General features: G+C 51.7%; 1 long non-coding RNA gene across 2 annotated transcripts in view; it reads left to right on the top strand.

Annotated features, from left to right (window-relative positions):
• Window positions 1-361: 361 nt before the first annotated feature.
• LOC116956320 (uncharacterized) overlaps window positions 362-19053 on the top strand; it is a 52378-nt gene continuing 33686 nt past the window's right edge. For both annotated transcript variants that reach the window (XR_004404985.2, XR_012930219.1), the window contains exons 1-2: window positions 362-462; window positions 7169-13030. This is a non-coding gene — a long non-coding RNA (uncharacterized LOC116956320). The remainder of the gene's footprint in view (window positions 463-7168; window positions 13031-19053) is intronic.

Raw genomic sequence — 19053 nt, 5'->3', positions numbered from 1 at the left:
GCGATCGAGGCGATGCTATGGATAGTTTACCAGCGTATTCATAGCCCCGCCCGCTCCTACCCCACCCAGCGGGTGTTTTAATGAACGAGTTCATTGATTCAATGCCATGATTCAAGAGTTATGTTTTTATCTCAGCTGTGCCCTCTCATTTGTATTGTTTCATTGATGATGCCGGTCCTGTTTATATCGTCTCTCTCATTGGCATTGCTTGTTTTAATCTGTCTCGTTTGTCTAATATGTCTAAGCTAGCCGTCTCCTTTGTTTTGTTTGTCCAAAAAAAGAGACTGCATCCACCCGCCCGCCCGCCCGCCCACCCACCCACCACAATAATAATAATAATACGGGATTTCTTCCAGTGGCACATTCGCTGCCGTACGGATGCGATCACCACACGCGGCTCACCGAAGAGTCTTGGGGAAGCTGCTCTCATATCGCCAGACTCCTCGAAGCGGCGAGCTCGAGGTAAGACCCCTGGAGTTCTTCCACCGCGCCGAGTCGGAAACACCACCCCACGTGACACCCCCCCGCCCCCCCCCCCCCACGTCTGCCGCTAGCAGATCGAAGCGGACCCCCTCGTTTTTGGCTCAAGCCGTCTTGGTCCCGACGCTTTGGTCGCGCGGCTTCCCTCGAAGCGACGTCTCGAGGTCAATGGCAAACGGCGAGCGGGGCCCCCGGCCGATTTAATCTCCGGCAAAAGCGTCCCCCCGCCTCCCCCGCCGCGGGCACTTGGCCGCACCGTGAGTCTCGACCGTGCCAACAGGCGGCAGCGCGCGGCGTGGGGCACGGCGGAGCGAGCGGCCCAGGGAGGCCCCCCTCCACCGACTTGTTTTGTGTGGCCTCACAGGGCGGCCCCTAGAAAATAACTCTCCCACCACCACCCCCCCCCCCCCCCATAACACGAAAATCAGACGCGTAAGCAGAGCTCGCTGTTCAGTGTCACCGCAGGTAAATACAGCGCGTGATTAAAACGGGCGTCATTATTAATCGTTTCAAACTCAGATGTATTTATACTGCAGGAGGAATGCGACGAGCTATGAAGCTCCTTTTCACAGATGCACGTCAGAACGTTCCAACAACAAACAACAAATAATAATGATACAAAAGCATGATAGGAATGCACATTTTTATGCAAGGAAATCAAAAGACTTTAAAATATGTACAAATAAAACTAAACTATTTTTTTTTAATCTTACTAGGTATGACCCACCGAGCCATGAGCCTCTTTTTCAGATGGCACCTGGCCACAAATGATAGCTCAACGAAGTGGCTTATCGCGCGTCAATCCACAGCAGCAACATCATAAACATTCTAAAACTACGGTATGTGGCCGCTAACTGCGGTGAAGCCCCAGCTCAGGTATTGTTCTAAAACCAAAATGCCGCCAAACGGTTTCGGGGGGAGAAATTTCACTCAAGTTCCCTTTCTTTTCCCGTGCACGTGTCCACCACACAGCCAAATGGCACAACTCCACTTCAGAATGTTTAGGGCCCTACCATCCATACCGTCATCAGGCCCGTCTCACCCCGCTGGAGGTACGACCCTGGTGCATTTTAAAGTGGAGTAACACCATTTGGCTGCGTGGTGGACACGTGCCTTGAAAAAGAAGACCACGGTTATAACTCGAGCTATGACAAAACTCACGAGCGGGAAACAAAGCGAGTGTTGTTTGTAGACAGCTCTTGGGAGCGTGGGGCCGGCCGTGGAGCTGTTACCACAGAAACCCAACCTGCATTGTTGGTAATGTGGAGCACTGATCACCTTACATATGCAGGTGGCCCTATTATCAGAGCGTTGGCACCATCCGTGGGTGAGGCCAGCGTCGATTTGGGGTCCCCTAATCAAACAATCTTGTCGGTGTCTCGCACCACCGCGAACAGTACGCGACGGACAGGCTACGCAAGTTTTTATATTGCAGTTGTGCCAGATAATGGCAATAGACTCGTTACAATGAATGTGCTGGTGTAATTTGAATGATAAGCGTTTTTATTTAGAAGGATCTCAGTTCGAGCTGATATTTGGTGCTACCCCAATGTTTTTTTTGTATGACTTCGGGACCCCTTGGGCTACTTGGAGCCCTGAGCTTTACTCAGTTTCGCTTACGCCTCGCACCAGCCGCTGAGTCACCATAGGAGCGAGAAGGCAGCAGCAGCAGCTGATCTCGGAATGACGTCGTCCAAATACAATCGAGTGCAACGCGAGCGAGTGGCAACGTCGTCGGCACCAACTTGCGGGAAGACGACCGGCCAGGATCGTCCCGACAACAACATTCGCGTGATCAATCAACCCCCGCTGCCTCCACAGTGCTCCGTGAACAGGCCACGCCCGTAGCCATCGCCGCTACCGAGTACGCAGACTTGCCTCGTCGAAGCGCGCAGACGACGCGGGACAGCGGCGTGGGATTTTGGCTTCTAAAACTGTCAAAATTCGTAAATGTGGTCTCCGAATACGGCGGGAGAGTCATGGTGACAATACAGATGAAGGCGTCCAGACAAGGAACGAGCTTATGCTCTCCATTTCAAGCACACGCAGTACAACGCATGGACCCCTCTCACCCCCCCCCCCCCCCCCCCCAGACTGGTGGGCAGAGGGAAATGTAGCTTCAATAAAAGCTCACGCTGCAGAGAATAGCACCGAGATCTTTACACTTCAAACTTGTTTAAGCCACAGCCAGCAGGAAATGCGATACACTGGGGGGGGGGGGGGGGGGAACTCATCTTCTGCGCGGTGATTGGGGGGGGGGGGGGGGTATCGTTATTGGCTGATCCAATTGTCCACACTTGTGTCTGTGACTTTAGTCCTGTTATCCGTGCAGCTCTCCGCGGATAAATGCGGATCATCGGGGGTGACTATGCAGCCACTTCTGGGGGTCACTCCTCTCATCCGCAGAGAAGTGCGGATAATACGAAGGATTCGTCTTCAGAGTCTCTCGTTTCATCCACCGCTGGACGAAGGCCTCCTCGTGCTCCGTCGGTCACCGAAGTTTGTTTGACCATACTTCGCAACGGCCGGTCAGCGCAGGTTGGATCAGACACCGCCACTGATGGTAGCCGTGGCCATGGACACGCTGATATATTCGCACTGCTTCATGATTGCCACTGAATTAGGAAGCATTGGGCATGCGAGTCGCTACCCACACACACACACACTGGTCAATGTGGACATGTATCATCATCATCATCATCGCTATCGTCCCGCCATGCTCAATCCACTGCTGGATGAAGGCTTCCTTCCCCAAGCCGTCGCCATACCCCCACCATCCCGCGATGATGCAACGAATCGAACCACGCTCGCGGGCCAAGCGGCAACGCGGAGGCCTCCGTGAGGTCTCGCAGTGGCCTCAGCAACGCGCTCCGGGTCTCGGTGTGAGTCGGGAGACGCGCCCCGTAGCTACTTCTATCGCATGGAGGACCACGTGTTCGACTCGGTGGGAGTCCTTACATCGACGATGCGTGTCCACCCGAGAAGGGCATTAAATGCACAGCGGACACTGACGCGTCGCACGCGTTGACACGTGCCTACAATCTGCAAGCGCCTACAGTGCGTCACAGCAAAAAACAATACTTGCACGCATTGTAAACAGAACAATAGCAGCACATACAACGTGCACATGGCATTAGCGGGGACGTGACACAGGCATTGCGCGCGCGCGTGCCAAGGCCACGGGGGAATGGTGGCGCAGTGGTTAGCGCACTGCGCTCCGAGCACGGCACACCCCGACCTCGACTCACGCTCACGACCCAACACCAGTGGCGAATACTTTGAGCCGGTCTTGGGCCTTCCCCTAGGTCGACTCAGCCTCAAATGAGCACCTGGCACGGTGCGTAAAAACAACAGCACTGGGTGACAAAGGCGGCCTCGTGTGCCGTGCCGACCTTCACTTGAAGCCGGCCGCGAAGTGCCCTTGCCCTAAAAGAATGCTGAACGCTATACGAGGGATCTTTGTCTTTGTGAAAGGCGAACGGGTTAAATATTGTTTCTGGCCAGACCTTATTTGGCGTCTGCTTTTTATTTGAGACGCAGTGGTGGTGGTATGGTGGTGAGGGTGGTGGTGGTGAGGTTGGTGGTGGTGTGGTGGTGGTGGTGGTGAGGGTGGTGCTGGTGGTGAGGGTGGTGGTAGTGGTGAGGGTGGTGCTGGTGGTGAGGGTGGTGTGGTGGTGGTGGTGGTGAGGATGGTGGTGGTGAGGGTGGTAGTGGTGAGGGTGGTGCTGGTGGTGAGGGTGGTGTGGTGGTGGTGGTGGGGATGGTGGTGTGCTGGTGAGGGTGGTGGTGGTGTGGCGGTGGTGGTGAGGGTGTTGGTGGTGGTGAGGGTGTTGGTGTGGTGGTGGTGAGGGTGGTGTGGTGGAGAGGATGGTGTTGGTGTGCTGGTTAGGGTGGTGGTGTGGCGGTGGTGGTGGTGAGGGTGTTGGTGGTGGTGTGGTGGTGGTGAGGGTGGGGCTGGTGGTGAGGGTGTTGGTGGTGGTGAGGGTGTTGTTGGTGGTGTGGTGGTGGTGAGGGTGGGGCTGGTGGTGAGGGTGGTGAGCCAATGGGGAGTAGAGAGGTCGGGGCAGTGTTTTTTAAATTATTATTAACAGTTTATTATTAAAATTTGATTTAAAGCTTTCGTGACTGCAGGGATTCATATTCTTGGTTCTTTCGGTAGAGTCACGTAGAATACTTTGAGCCGGTCCTGGGCCTCCCCTAGGTCGACTCAGCCTCAAATTATAAAAAAAAATATTATTTTATTGTTTCCCTTCTACGTCACTTTACCGAAAGAACCAAGAATATAGTTTATTATTATTATAAAACTTTAATATTATTAACACTTTATTATTATTAACACTTTATTATTATTAACACTTTATTATTAACACTTTATTATTATAAAAACTTTATTATTAACACTTTATTATTCACAATTTATTATTAACACTTTATTATTATTAACACTTTATTATTATTTACACTTTAGTATTATTATTAACACATTATTATTTACACTTTATTATTATTATTAACACTTTATTATTATTCACACTTTATTATTATTCACACTTTATTATTATTCTTAACACTATTATTATTTACACTTTGACAGCCTGTATTGTTTCGCTCGCCCCCCCCCCCGCCCACACGTCTGCTCGCTTGCGAACGCCAGGCAGAGCTGCCCCCCCCCCCAGCCGCTCGCCTGCCCCCCCTAAACCCGGAGTCGTTTTACTTCCTGCGGGGCTCCCAGAGCTCTGCCCCCCCCCTCCCACCCCAAACAACACCGCTCCTGAAGCGGGAAGCCCAAACCGCAGGGCTCGCAACAGCGCTTTTGAGGAGGGGGTGGTGGGTCTCGCTTGCGACAGTGTCAATGCCCTGGACGTTCTGTCCTCAAAAAAAAAGAGAGAGCATCCATTAGTCTAAAAATAGGTCAGCGTCTTCACGACGCCTCCTCCTCCTCCTGAGCCCTCGCGCGGCGCGCGCGTGCATCGCTGCCCGCAACAATTCATGCGCCGTGCGGTAATTGAATGCTTTTTTTATTTCGTTGCGTTAATCGTCGTCGTCGTCGTGACGATTAACACCACGTTTGACCTGTGCGCTTTAAAACAAAATAAAAAAAACGATTGCATTGTTGCGCACGCGGGCAGAACGTGCGTCTGTGGCGTGGCAGAGAGGCGGGCGAGTGCTGCGTGCAGGCAATGGAGAGGAAGGCATCGTGGCCATTTGGCATGAGGTGCACGGCTGGCTTATTCTCGATGCTCAAAAGAGAACAGGCTCGGGTTGTGGAGCGGTGGTGGGCCCGCTCGCTGCTGCTGCTTCTGCTGCTGCTGGTGATGTTTTTTTGCTGCTGCTGCTTCTTATTCTTCTGCTGCTGTTGATTCTACTTCTACTGCTGCTGTTGATTCTACTTCTGCTGCTGTTGATTCTACTTCTGCTGCTGCTGTTGATTCTACTTCTGCTGCTGCTGTTGATTCTACTTCTGCTGCTGTTGATTCTACTTCTGCTGCTGCTGCTGTTGATTCTACTTATGCTGCTGCTGTTGATTCTACTTCTGCTGCTGCTGTTGATTCTACTTATGCTGCTGCTGTTGATTCTACTTCTGCTGCTGCTGTTGATTCTACTTCTGCTGCTGCTGTTGATTCTTCTTCTGCTGCTGCTGTTGATTCTACTTATGCTGTTGATTCTACTTCTGCTGCTGCTGTTGATTCTACTTATGCTGCTGCTGTTGATTCTACTTCTGCTGCTGTTGATTCTACTTCTGCTACTGTTGATTCTACTTCTGCTGCTGCTGTTGATTCTACTTCTGCTGCTGCTGTTGATTCTACTTCTGCTGCTGCTGTTGATTCTACTTCTGCTGCTGCTGTTGATTCTACTTCTGCTGCTGATTCTACTTCTGCCGTTGCTGTTGATTCTACTTCTGCTGCTGCTGCTTCTGCTGCCCTGGCCCTTCGCCGCGGTGGGGGGTGTCGTGGCGTCTCTGCGCTTCTGGGGGGACGGGTTCCCCAGGAGGCACAGCACAGCCACGAGCATCCCATTCGACATTGCCCAATGCGTCCACGGCGCCGGCAGGGCCGTTGCATAGTCCAGCCAAGGGGATCCCCCGGCGGAAGCTGTCCCTGTAAGCAAGGCACACGGGTGAACGGCGTGCATGGGCTGTGGCAAGCTGCTGACCATGTCAAGTCAGCTTGCGTGCCTTCTGACCGCACAGTGCTGTGGCCGGGCCCCTCAAGGTCAGGGTCATAGGGGTTCAAAGCGTTGCATATATGGGGATGCATCGACTCCCTCCGACCCACTGCTTTATTTGACGAGATCACCACCACCACCGCTACCCCCTTTATCTCGGTCATCCTCCGTGGGCGCAGCCTGCCCCGCGACTTCACGGCCGTGTTGCCAGACGAGAGACATTGCCTCCATCTAGAGGTCGCATGAAGAAAACAAACAAAAGACGATTTCGGATGGTTGGCAACAATGTATATTGTTAAATGAGCATTAATTTTTATAAGCGAGCTCAAATGTAATTTTGATGAAGGCCCATTCCCCAAAACGTCGCCTATTACCTATATATTTATTTTTGTTCCTTAAAAGGCCGCCGTCATTGATGACTGTGTGGGGTTTGTTTGCTGCGTTTTGTGCACGCGGCAACCAAACTCGACACGTGAAGGCAGCATCACCAAATGATTAATTTGCAGACGGATTTCCATTTCAGATGTCTGGCCACGTGATCCCTGTGACGGGGCCCCACCAGCAAGCGCCTTTTAAAAGCGGCAGCGCGGTGCGCTGGTGCAGGAACTCAACCCCCTGGTGACGACGCCAGAGGCTCGTGGCATTGTCCGACCGGCAGTGAACGTGCTGGCGTGCTGCGACAAGCATTCATTGTCTGCTGTGGTAGCGTCTTTCGCTTGCGTTTACAATCAGCGGTGGGAGTATTTTTTTTTTAAAAAAGAATTATTATAAAACATTTTAACGATAAGGATTTGCATTTACAGGGTGCTTATGAATGCTTCGGAGACTCAAAGCTCCTGACATCATCACATCTCAACCATCCCCATGCCATGCTTGCAGTCTAGCCAAGGATTACCCCCCCGTGGCAGCTATAAGGCACAAGGGGAATGCAGCAACAGTGGCCTGCAAGTGGTAAAACTAAAAAAAAACTATAAACTATTTCCCCGTTTAAAAAAAAGATATAGAATGTTGGAACTTGAGATTGGTTGACGATTCCTGCAGTGGAACGTTGTGCAACTGAATTTGTCCACTTGTCCGCCTCTTCCCATAAAGTTCCGATGGTTTTTGTTTTTGTTTCCCCCGCAGTCTGTAGACGCTTTTTTGATCTCTAGATCTGGTAACAGTGTCCCACACTTTTTTTTTCTCACGTTGCCTCCTCCTGGGAGCGCGACAGCCGAGTGCCTCGGCTTCGCTGGAGGGGCCACGCAGAGGCGCAGTCGCTAACACAGAGGGCGTGGCCGCATCCCACGCGGACGTCTTTAAAGGCAGGAGGAGGTTTGGTTGGCAGCTGTTGTCTGCAGAAGTAAACAAGCTGCTTGGTGGTCGTGGTGGTGGTGGCGATGCTGCTGCTGCTGCTGCGTTGGCAGTGGAGCACCAGAACGGTTAACAAAAAAAAGTCGACATTTATTAACGACACTTAGCGCAACGTTTCGGGCAATGTCCCTTCTTCACAGCGCATAGAGAGGCGGAGTGAAAGTGCCGTCATGTTTGGTTGACATCGTGATTTCAGGTCGATCCGATGCGCGATTTTTTTTATCCAGGATTGTGCGAAATTTCACATCGCATCGAAGCTCGATTTTCTGATCTCGTTTGCATTCGTTTGAAAATGGGAATCACGTCCTTTAGTGCGTAGCCAGGGATGTACCCAGATACCCAGTTATGTACAGCGCCTGGGTGAGAAGATAACCTCCCCGTCATGCGGAGTGAAACGTCGGACATCGTGCCGAATAAAACCACTCGCTTACGACCCAAAACATCAAAAACAAAACACCAATCCGGAGCCGGCGCTGCTCAATTTTATTTCCCTCTCCCTTCTGCCGAAACACTACGCGCATTTATATTCTCCGTGCTCTCGCAAACACCCTTAACAGCCACCCGGCACAATACATCACGTACCTTTGACATTGATACCCCAGGTATTCTTTGAAGCTCGAACCACCACCACCACCACCAACCAGCCAACCACTACATTTAATGCTTTTTTTCCCATTACGCACAAACAATATGCTGCGCCGGGTCACGATGCCCTCCTCCCTCTTCTTTTAATGGGGCGTTCTGGGTACTGATGACCCATGCTGCTGCTGCTGTACGCACAGTGAAGAGCACCGAATGTTCGCTGCTTTTACTCCCTCGCTCTTTAAACGCCTCGCATGTTTGATAGCGGCCTCTCAAAGGCTGCTAACGACGGAGTTTAAAAATGGGCAATTGCTCTCTCTCTCGCTCGCTCTCTCTCTCTCTGCGTGTGTGGCGGGGCGGCTGGTGGAGTGGGGAAGTTTTCTCCTTCACTGGCGCTGGTGGTGGCGGCGTGGATAGTTCGTAGCTCGGTCTCATGCTTCGCGCTGTTTGGCTGTGGGGTGGTTCAGTCTGTGGGTGGAGGGGCTCAGAATAAGGGCTCCGAGTATGTATGCATTTACGCAGAGCTTCTTCCGCACCGTACGTAGCCAACCGCGATAATTTGAGGTGCGGAGTTGAAGTGGTCCCGACGGAATCGTCTGCCAACTCACGAGGGCGGTGTGCCCGATGAAGAAATTAATAACTTCAATGCGCGTCATCGCAAGAAGCAAGAGTCAGAGATGTGGCGAGATAAGAAAAATGTGGGACGGGGCGGGGGAGAGATGCAGGCACCAGTAGAGATGAGGGCGATTCATTTGCACGTTATGCTTATCGCAGTGTTGCGTTACTTACGATTTGCATATATAGCTGATATTTGACGCACCCACATCTTCCCCCTTGAGCTGCTTGAGGCCCTGGCGTGTGTTTTTTTTGCTTGGGGTTTGCCTTGGGCCCAGTGCTGCCACTGGGGCTGCTCCACAGACTCACAACGGCAATGTCAGGGAACCGTCGAGATCCCGGGGGTTTAATCTGGGCAGCCACCCGTGATGAAACCAGATTCTGGAGCGACGCGAGTTGATGGTCTTACCCGGGTCACACGCGCGCACACACACACACACAAGTTCACACTTAAAGTGCCTTCATTTTGTTCATATGTCTGACATACAGTGAACCATTTAAATCAAGTACTGTATAGAAACTCAGTCTGTGTTAGTTTAACACGTAGGCTTTCGCGACCAATATTATTAATGAGAATAGGTTTTCCCATTTTTTTTCTGGCAACAAACAGGTGTTACGATCTTAAGATCTTCACGTACATTATTTTGGTACTGGCAAAGGAGGTTCCATAATATTGTTCATAATAAAGGTTTTTGGGTTAGGGTTCAGTGTTGACATCACCATGCTGCTCTATTTAAGACCGGAATCAGGTGGATGGCTTCACTATTCTGGCAAATTGCCCGATGATGCTGGCTGATGTAATTACCAGCGAAACGTCGTACTACCTAAATTGTAAATGCTGTGGATTTACTCTCCAACACATCGGTGGGCTGAAGTAGTACACTACACTATACACTACATTACACACTACACTATACTAGTAACTAATTGGGGTTATGTTTACGTGACAAATCCCTTACTAATTGGCTGTGTGGTGGTGGAGGGTTACGACACATTTATACTTACGCGATCTAACCGACAAAAACCTTTATTATTAATCAGTATGTGTTGTTGTGGAGCATTATGGGTAAAATATACATGCATTGTTCTCTCTGAATAATAATAAACGATTGTTGTTGGCCATCGAACGTCTTGGACACTCGAACGCACGTCAGCAGCAGCAGAACGCCACGTGACTCTTTGTTAATCGCAAGAGCCTCCCAAATGTCGACCTTCTTAGTTGTCCGGCGGCCGATCTTGATGCAGAGCAACAATTATAATTGCACATTGAAGGCGGCTGAGCCGGACGATCGCGTCCGGAGTAGCGGAGCGGTGCATCGATGCCTTCTTCGTATTTGCGAATCGGTCATTGAGTCCACGCTCTATGTTTCGCGGTCGTTTCCGGGTGACCACAGTCGCGATTTATTTTAAGGTTCCGTTTGTGCGTCGAGTATCCGCATCCGCCGCTGCCGCCACGGTTCGTTTTGTGGACGCGGTTTTTTGGGGATGTGTCCCAGATGCTTTGCGGAAGATCGGAGCCCGGGGGGGGGGGTGGGGGGTCTTCCGTGCCGGCTCTTTCACGTCGGTGGTGCGCTGCTCAATGGATTCGTTGGCAAGCAGTGGGTTTTTCGTGCGATCATCTTTCCAGGGGGCACCCTTTTGCGAAGTTTGCGCCGGCTTCGAGAGTTGTGGATGGCAGTTGTCACGTGCTCTGGCATGGTTTACAATAACGGCGCACCTGGCAGATCGGTGATACAAAACACACGATACCTGTAATCATCGGGGGTGGCCAGGTGGCTACGGCAGCACTGACTGGAGTTGTATCCTTGCCAGAGCACTGAGGCGCCACTGTTGAAGACCCTGGGTACAAACTCCAGGCTTCCATCAGATCCAATTCTGATGTGTAACATTCTACATCGCATAAGCACAATGACTCCATTCACGCCTGCTGCATATTTGGAGTTTGCGTGTGTCTCCCCCCGTGGTCGCGTGGATTTTTCTCCGGGTCCTCCGGTTTTTCCCTCCACATTTAGAAAGGTTTGTTAAGAATATTTGGCCGCAATAAATTTCCGCGTGATAAGCCACTTCGTTGAGCTGTCATTTGTGATAGCCAGGCCGCTGCTGAAAAAGAGCTATACAGCTCAGTGGGCCTTAGCTGGACCAATAAAATAGTTTAATAGTTGAATAGAAACACCGCAGAGCTGCACCTTATTTTTTGTGTTCTTGACTACAGGATATCTGTGGACGCCTCTCAAAGTGCTGCACATTGATCCCAGAGGGCCGAGAGGCCGAGCCATTCACCGGCCGGATTTTGAACAGGCCACTTCCCCCAACTGTGACTCAAGGAGCGGAATGCCACAGCCCGTTTAGATAAAGCACTTGTATTATGACTAAGGACGTGAGTGCGTGGTAAGCATGGACAAGCCTTCCAACAAATGGGGCGATCAAGCTTGGCTTGCCTGATGGTGATGATTGATGAGCTTTAATCAATGCCCGAACATCACGAAGACACCGTTCTCAATGGGAATGCCAGCGGTTTTTTTTGTGTTTACGATTCAGAGTGGGTATCTTATCCGACGGGGCTTTTCACGAAATATACCGCATGCCCGGAGGCTTGTGCTCATAGCTGCGGCCGAATCGGTGTCTGTACCACGGAGCGCAGGTCACGCACAGGCAAAGGTTAACCAGTAGGCAGTTTTATTTACGGATGTTTAATTCATAAAGCTGCACTCGCAGACGCGCACGTGCATAGTCTGATGCATGTTTAATGAAGTGGCTGGGAGGTGTGAACTGCTGTGGAGAAATATTTACACGCGAAATCTGAAATCCTGCCATTTTCACGGGTAAGAGGAGTTGCCCAAAAGTTTGCAGAAACATGCATCCTATTATCCACATTCATACTCATGTGACCGCATGGATACAGGGGAGTTCATTTCTTGGCTGCACGCGGATAGTATGATGCGTCAATAGCGCCCCCCAAAATCAGCACGAATGAGGAACTTCACCGGATTCCCACCCCCTGCATTTGTACACTTCAGGGAAAATTCCCCGGTTATGCCTGACCCACTACAGCCAGATCCTCGCGGTTCAAGATCTGAACTCGCAAACCTTCCGACCGCAAGCCACTCGCTCTCGAGCCGAGCCACCTGGTCCAGCGTTCAATGAGAAACCCTGGCTGGGTGATGACTCAGCCCATCATCCCCCCGGGGCTCAATAACGTGAGCACCACTCTTGTCTGGAATTCGCCAGTTTTTTTCTCCTTTGGGATAGACTCAGCCCCACCATAGGAACGCGGAATTGCCACCACCGGCCCAGGGCTGTGAACGGTAGGCGAACACCGCCAAAACAGCTCGTTTGATAAGGAAACTGCTCCAACTTTGTGTTGTTATCGTTGCTGCAAGGCATCATGAGATCAGGAGTGCAAGGTGAAGGCGGCTGTGACCCCCTGCGCGGAATGGAGAAGGCACTATAGGCCGCGAGCGTGGCACGCGTGAGCAGACCGTTCGTGAAGAATAATAGTCATGATAATGATTAACCCAAAATAATTACCGGAGCTTAAATTTCGCTTTATGGGTTCCGGTATTTGTGGTGAGAAAACCAAGAGGGCTGCCTCTCAGGCCGTGACGGCCTCGCCTCGGCACCACGGCCTCGTCACCGCGATGAGATCCCTCGTGACCCCCCCCCCCTCCGATGTTCATCCGTTGCTGTGAGCCATGGACGAGCGAGGGAAGACACGTGGTGAACATGACAAGGAGCGTGGAAGCCATCGCGGAGTCAACGCGCTTCGTCTCGCGGACCCTGAACGTTGACGCCTTCACCGTCATTCAGCGTCTTCGCCGCGTGCCACGCTGACCAGGTACGAGTACAAACCAGGTTTGAATGACTCCCCACAAGTGTTCTGCCCTCTCGCCCTGACGAGGGTAACTAAACGGCGGGGTTGCACCACGAACGGGTGATTAATTTTCACTTAGCGGCCGCCTGCCGGAGCCGCCGCTCTCTCGACGCCGGCCACAATTTTGGTTTCGCGGCGAGGGGCGGCGGTGGTGGTGGTGGTGATGGTGGTGATGATGGTGGTGGTGGTGGTGATGGTGGTGGTGGTGTGGTGATGGTGATGGTGGTGATGATGGTGGTGATGATGATGGTGGTGATGGTGGTGGTGGTGATGGTGGTGGTGATGATGGTGGTGGTGATGATGGTGGTGGTGATGGTGGTGATGGTGGTGGTGATGGTGGTGATGGTGGTGGTGGTGATGATGGTGGTGATGGTGGTGATGATGGTGGTGGTGATGGTGGTGATGGTGGTGGTGGTGATGGTGGTGATGGTGGTGGTGATGGTGGTGGTGGTGATGGTGGTGGTGGTGATGGTGGTGATGGTGGTGATGATGGTGGTGGTGATGGTGGTGGTGATGGTGGTGGTGATGGTGGTGATGGTGGTGGTGATGGTGGTGATGGTGGTGGTGGTGATGATGGTGGTGATGGTGGTGTGGTGATGGTGGTGATGGTGGTGATGGTGATGATGATGGTGGTGGTGATGGTGGTGGTGATGGTGGTGGTGGTGATGGTGGTGGTGGTGATTGTTGGTGGTGGTGATGATGGTGGTGATGGTGGTGATGGTGATGATGGTGGTGATGGTTGTGATGATGGTGGTGGTGGTGATGGTGGTGATGATGGTGGTGGTGATGATGGTGGTGGTGATGATGGTGGTGATGGTGGTGGTGGTGATGGTGGTGATGGTGGTGATGATGGTGGTGATGGTGGTGGTGATGGTGGTAATGGTGGTGGTGGTGATGATGGTGGTGGTGGTGATGGTGGTGGTGGTGATGATGGTGGTGATGGTGGTGGTGATGGTGGTGGTGGTGATGATCGTGGTGATGGTGGTGATGGTGGTGATAATGGTGATGGTGGTGATGGTGGTGATGATGGTGGTGATGATGGTGGTGGTGATGGTGGTGGTGGTGATGATGGTGGTGATGGTGGTGGTGATGGTGGTAGTGATGGTGGTGATGATGGTGGTGATGATGGTGGTGATGGTGGTAATGGTGGTGGTGGTGATGATGGTGGTGGTGGTGATGGTGGTGGTGGTGATGATGGTGGTGATGGTGGTGGTGGTGATGGTGGTGGTGGTGATGATCGTGGTGATGGTGGTGATGGTGGTGATAATGGTGATGGTGGTGATGGTGGTGATGATGGTGGTGATGATGGTGGTGGTGATGGTGGTGGTGGTGGTGATGGTGGTGATGGTGGTGATGATGGTGGTGATGATGGTGGTGGTGATGGTGGTGATGGTGGTGATGATGGTGGTGATGATGGTGGTGGTGATGGTGGTGGTGGTGATGATGGTGGTGATGGTGGTGGTGATGGTGGTGGTGGTGATGATCGTGGTGATGGTGGTGATGGTGGTGATAATGGTGATGGTGGTGATGGTGGTGATGATGGTGGTGATGATGGTGGTGGTGATGGTGGTGGTGGTGATGATGGTGGTGATGGTGGTGGTGATGGTGGTAGTGATGGTGGTGATGATGGTGGTGATGATGGTGGTGATGGTGGTAATGGTGGTGGTGGTGATGATGGTGGTGGTGGTGATGGTGGTGGTGGTGATGATGGTGGTGATGGTGGTGGTGGTGATGGTGGTGGTGGTGATGATCGTGGTGATGGTGGTGATGGTGGTGATAATGGTGATGGTGGTGATGGTGGTGATGATGGTGGTGATGATGGTGGTGGTGATGGTGGTGGTGGTGGTGATGGTGGTGATGGTGGTGATGATGGTGGTGATGATGGTGGTGGTGATGGTGGTGATGGTGGTGATGATGGTGGTGATGATGGTGGTGGTGATGGTGGTGGTGGTGATGATGGTGGTGATGGTGGTAGTGATGGTGGTAGTGATGGTGGTGATGATGGTGGTGATGATGGTGGTGTTGATGGTGGTGGTGATGGTGGTGATGGTGGTGATGATGGTGGTGATGATGGTGGTGGTGATGGTGGTGATGATGGTGATGGTGGTGGTGGTGATGGTGGTGATGGTGGTGATGATGGTGGTGATGATGGTGGTGGTGATGGTGGTGATGGTGGTGATGATGGTGGTGATGATGGTGGTGGTGATGGTGGTGATGATGGTGATGGTGGTGGTGGTGATGGTGGTGATGGTGGTGATGATGGTGGTGATGATGGTGGTGGTGATGGTGGTGGTGGTGATGATGGTGGTGATGGTGGTGGTGATGGTGGTAGTGATGGTGGTGATGATGGTGGTGATGATGGTGGTGTTGATGGTGATGGTGGTGGCGGCGGTTCTGCGAAACCCCAGCGCCTGGCGCAGAGCCGGCAGTGAGTGAGCGAGCGAGGCGCGCTGGCGCGAGTCGGCGATGGGTTCAGCGCTATCCTCAGCGCTATCCTCTGCGCTATCCTCTGCGCTATCCTCAGCGCTATCCTCTTCTTCGAACGCTTGGGGGGGGGGGGGGGTTGCCGGCTGAGAAAGCCCCTCTGTACCGGCGTGAACAGCACCCTCCTGTTCACCTTCTCACGACCACCACCACGTGACGTTCATTGTGTCGTTGCGCGCGGCGCGTGGTTTTTTTCCCATTGTGTTTGGTAATTATTTGTCGCTGGTGACTTTGGTTCGCATTGCAATCGGCTCCAGTGCTGTTGCTGCTGCTGGCAGCAATAAAAGTTGTTTAGAAGTCTCTGCAGTCGTGTGGGCGGAGGGCGGAGTTACCTCCACACGACACAGGGGAGCGGTTGCGCAGCGGTTAGCGCTATGCTGCGCTACGAACCCGGCGACCCGGGTTCGATTCCCGCTCACGGCCAACACCGGTGACGATTGTCTGAACCGGTCCTGGGCCTCCCCGAGGTCGACTCATGCTCAAATGAGTACCTGGTGCGGTGTGTAGTAAACATCACCACGAGGGAGACAAAGGCGGCCGGGCGTTGTGTTGGCCACCCACCCCCTCGTGTGCCTTGCCGGCCTTCATAGGTGCTTCTCGTTAACAGCACTTGCCCCTACAATCTGGGCAAGCTACACGGGAGGGTCTTTACCTTTGTTACCTCTGCGTCCACGCACAGCAGCCTCGTGACCTGTCCGCATCGAGGACTGGTTAACAGCGCTCACTCAAATTAGCGACGTCCATTTGGTCCAAGAGGCCGGTGTTGGTTGTGTTCAAGGTGCCGCGAAGACGCCAAACTGGTGGGGGCCACCGCGAGTGGGGGTGGCGATCGTCCTTCCCCCTCCACCACCAACACCACCACCCACCCTGCCACTGTGACCATGCAAACTATAGAGCATGTAGTAGACCCATAGAAAGACAGAGACACATGGAGATACAGAGATACACGTCGAAATTCACAGAGATACACAGGGACACATAGAAATATAAACATACACGTAGAGGTGTAGAGACCCACAGAGACACATGGAGATACTGAGTGACACATTGAAACTCAGAGAGATGTCGAAACCCACAGAAACAGATACAGATACACAGAAGCACATCGAGATGCGCGTCTTTGTTGCTGGCCACTCGGGCCTCGCAACCGCAATCAAAAAAATGTATTGCGATGTGAGGATAGCGGAGAGAACTCTATGGATCCTTGCCGTCATGAAAACTTCAAATCTAGAACGGAGAGAACTTGACAGAAAACTCGACGCGTGAGAGGCACCCAAGCCAGGAATCAAACCCAGGTCCTTCTTGCTGTGAGACACGAGTGTCACCCACTGCGCTGCTGTCTCGCCCACTTTGATTCGCAAAAAAATTTGTAAGACTCACGAAAAATTATTCTTATTATTATACCGCTTCTATGCAGAAATTGCAGCAGCAGCGGCGGCGGCAAGACGGTGCGTTTTGACAGCTCGCCCTGGCTGGCATTACAAATCGATGTCCCCCTCCCATCCCTCCCCTCCCTCCCGCACGTCTCGACAGCTGCCAGGGCGCCCCGCCTCGGCATCGTCTGTGCCCACGTAACGCTGAACATCGCGTTCGTCGTTACGGGCTGCCTGGCGAGGTCGTGTTCTGCGGCAGCGGCAAAATCCGTTCCCGTCCGCGGAGATTTGGGGGGGCCGTGGTGGGGGCGTGGGGCAAACGGCACGCAGCCGCGTGCACCGTGCACTCACGCGCGCTCTCTCTCTCTCTCGACCGATCGGTACAAATAATTTCAAATCAAGATCCGAATAATTTGTTTACCGGGTTCATGTCACCACCACCCCACGAGCGACGTCTAAGAGCTGCCCCACCACCACCATCACCCTGCCCAGTGCCGGAGTAAGCTAGTGCTGGGCCTATAGCAAATGTTATAAAGAGGCCCCAAAATAAAATAAAAAATACATAAATATTAAAACACTAATTTGTAACTAGCATAGTAAATTGTATTTTTTCATTTGCTATACAGCCAGATAATACGACAAATTGCTAACCTTAAACACCCAGTCGTTCATAAAAGTTGAAGGCAGTATAGTACTATAGTAATAGAGCAAGTGCAGAATCACTGAACCGGAATTGATCGCTTGAAAGCATTTAGCGCGGGGCCCTTGAAAGTGCGGAGCCCGTAGCTACTGCATATGTAGCTACTGCATATGTAGCTACTGCATATGTAGCTACTGCATATGTAGCTACTGCATATGTAGCTACTGCATATGTAGCTACTGCATATGTAGCTACTGCATATGTAGCTACTGCATATGTAGCTACTGCATATGTAGCTACTGCATATGTAGCTACTGCATATGTAGCTACTGCATATGTAGCTACTGCATATGTAGCTACTGCATATGTAGCTACTGCATATGTAGCTACTGCATATGTAGCTACTGCATATGTAGCTACTGCATATGTAGCTACTGCATATGTAGCTACTGCATATGTAGCTACTGCATATGTAGCTACTACATATGTACTACTACATATGTACTACTACATATGTAGTAGCTACTACACATGTACTACTACATGTGTAGTAGCTACTACACATGTACTACTACATGTGTAGTAGCTACTACACATGTACTACTACATGTGTAGTAGCTACTACATATGTACTACTACTACATGTGTAACTACTACATATGTAGTAACTACTACTACATATGTAGTAACTACATATGTAGTAGTGTAACTACTACACATGTACTACTACTACTACATGTAGTAGCTACTTGTTCTACTGGGATAATCCGGCATGGACCGTACCCCACCACCACCTTCGGGTGTTTAGAAGAACCCACACCACCACCTTCTCCACGTGTCGGCGTGGCCTCCCCCTCTCCCGGTTATTTTCTCAATATTTGTATCGTTCATTTGTCCGAATCTGGCGGTGTCAACTCGACGATCTGGGAGCCCCCACTCCGCCACCCACCCCCTTCTCTCCCGGAACAGCGCAAATTAAAAGTGGTTCCACAAAAGACAACGACAACAACAAACCCCTTTTGTGCAAAAAGAAACAACGACAAAAAACGACTTAAGAGTTGGGAAGAAGTCCAAATAGCAGCCAACGTGGCCGCGTGCCGGCATCACGTGAGGCTTCCCAACGCGATGTGGGAGGAAGCGCGTGCTGATAATTGCTACGGAAGCAGTAGCGGAGAATGGGGGGGGAGATGTGAAATATAAACTACATTTACATTTACAAACAATCCCCTGTATAGATTCGGTTTGGGATAGTATAACCCCCCCCCCACCCCACCTTTGATCAATTCGTCTGGGGTTTCATTGAAAGAAAAATCCTTAATCGCAACACAACTCAATCAAACCGAATGAGAATAAAATAATAAATTAATCAAATAAAATAACACAATAAAATTCTCACGACGTTTCGGCCACAACACAAGCGGCCTTCTTCAGGTGAAAGGAACAGACCCGTCGGGACGACAGAGCTTCAGATTCGGACAAATTAACTTCAT

The sequence above is a fragment of the Petromyzon marinus genome, chromosome 64 (genome assembly GCF_048934315.1).
Source record: "Petromyzon marinus isolate PM22_M1 ecotype Great Lakes invasive population chromosome 64, UKy_Petmar_22M1.pri1.0, whole genome shotgun sequence".
NCBI classification, from domain to species: Eukaryota; Metazoa; Chordata; class Hyperoartia; order Petromyzontiformes; family Petromyzontidae; genus Petromyzon; species Petromyzon marinus.
The sequence above is the reverse complement of the archived record's forward strand: the minus strand, read 5'-3'. Positions and strand labels throughout refer to the sequence as shown.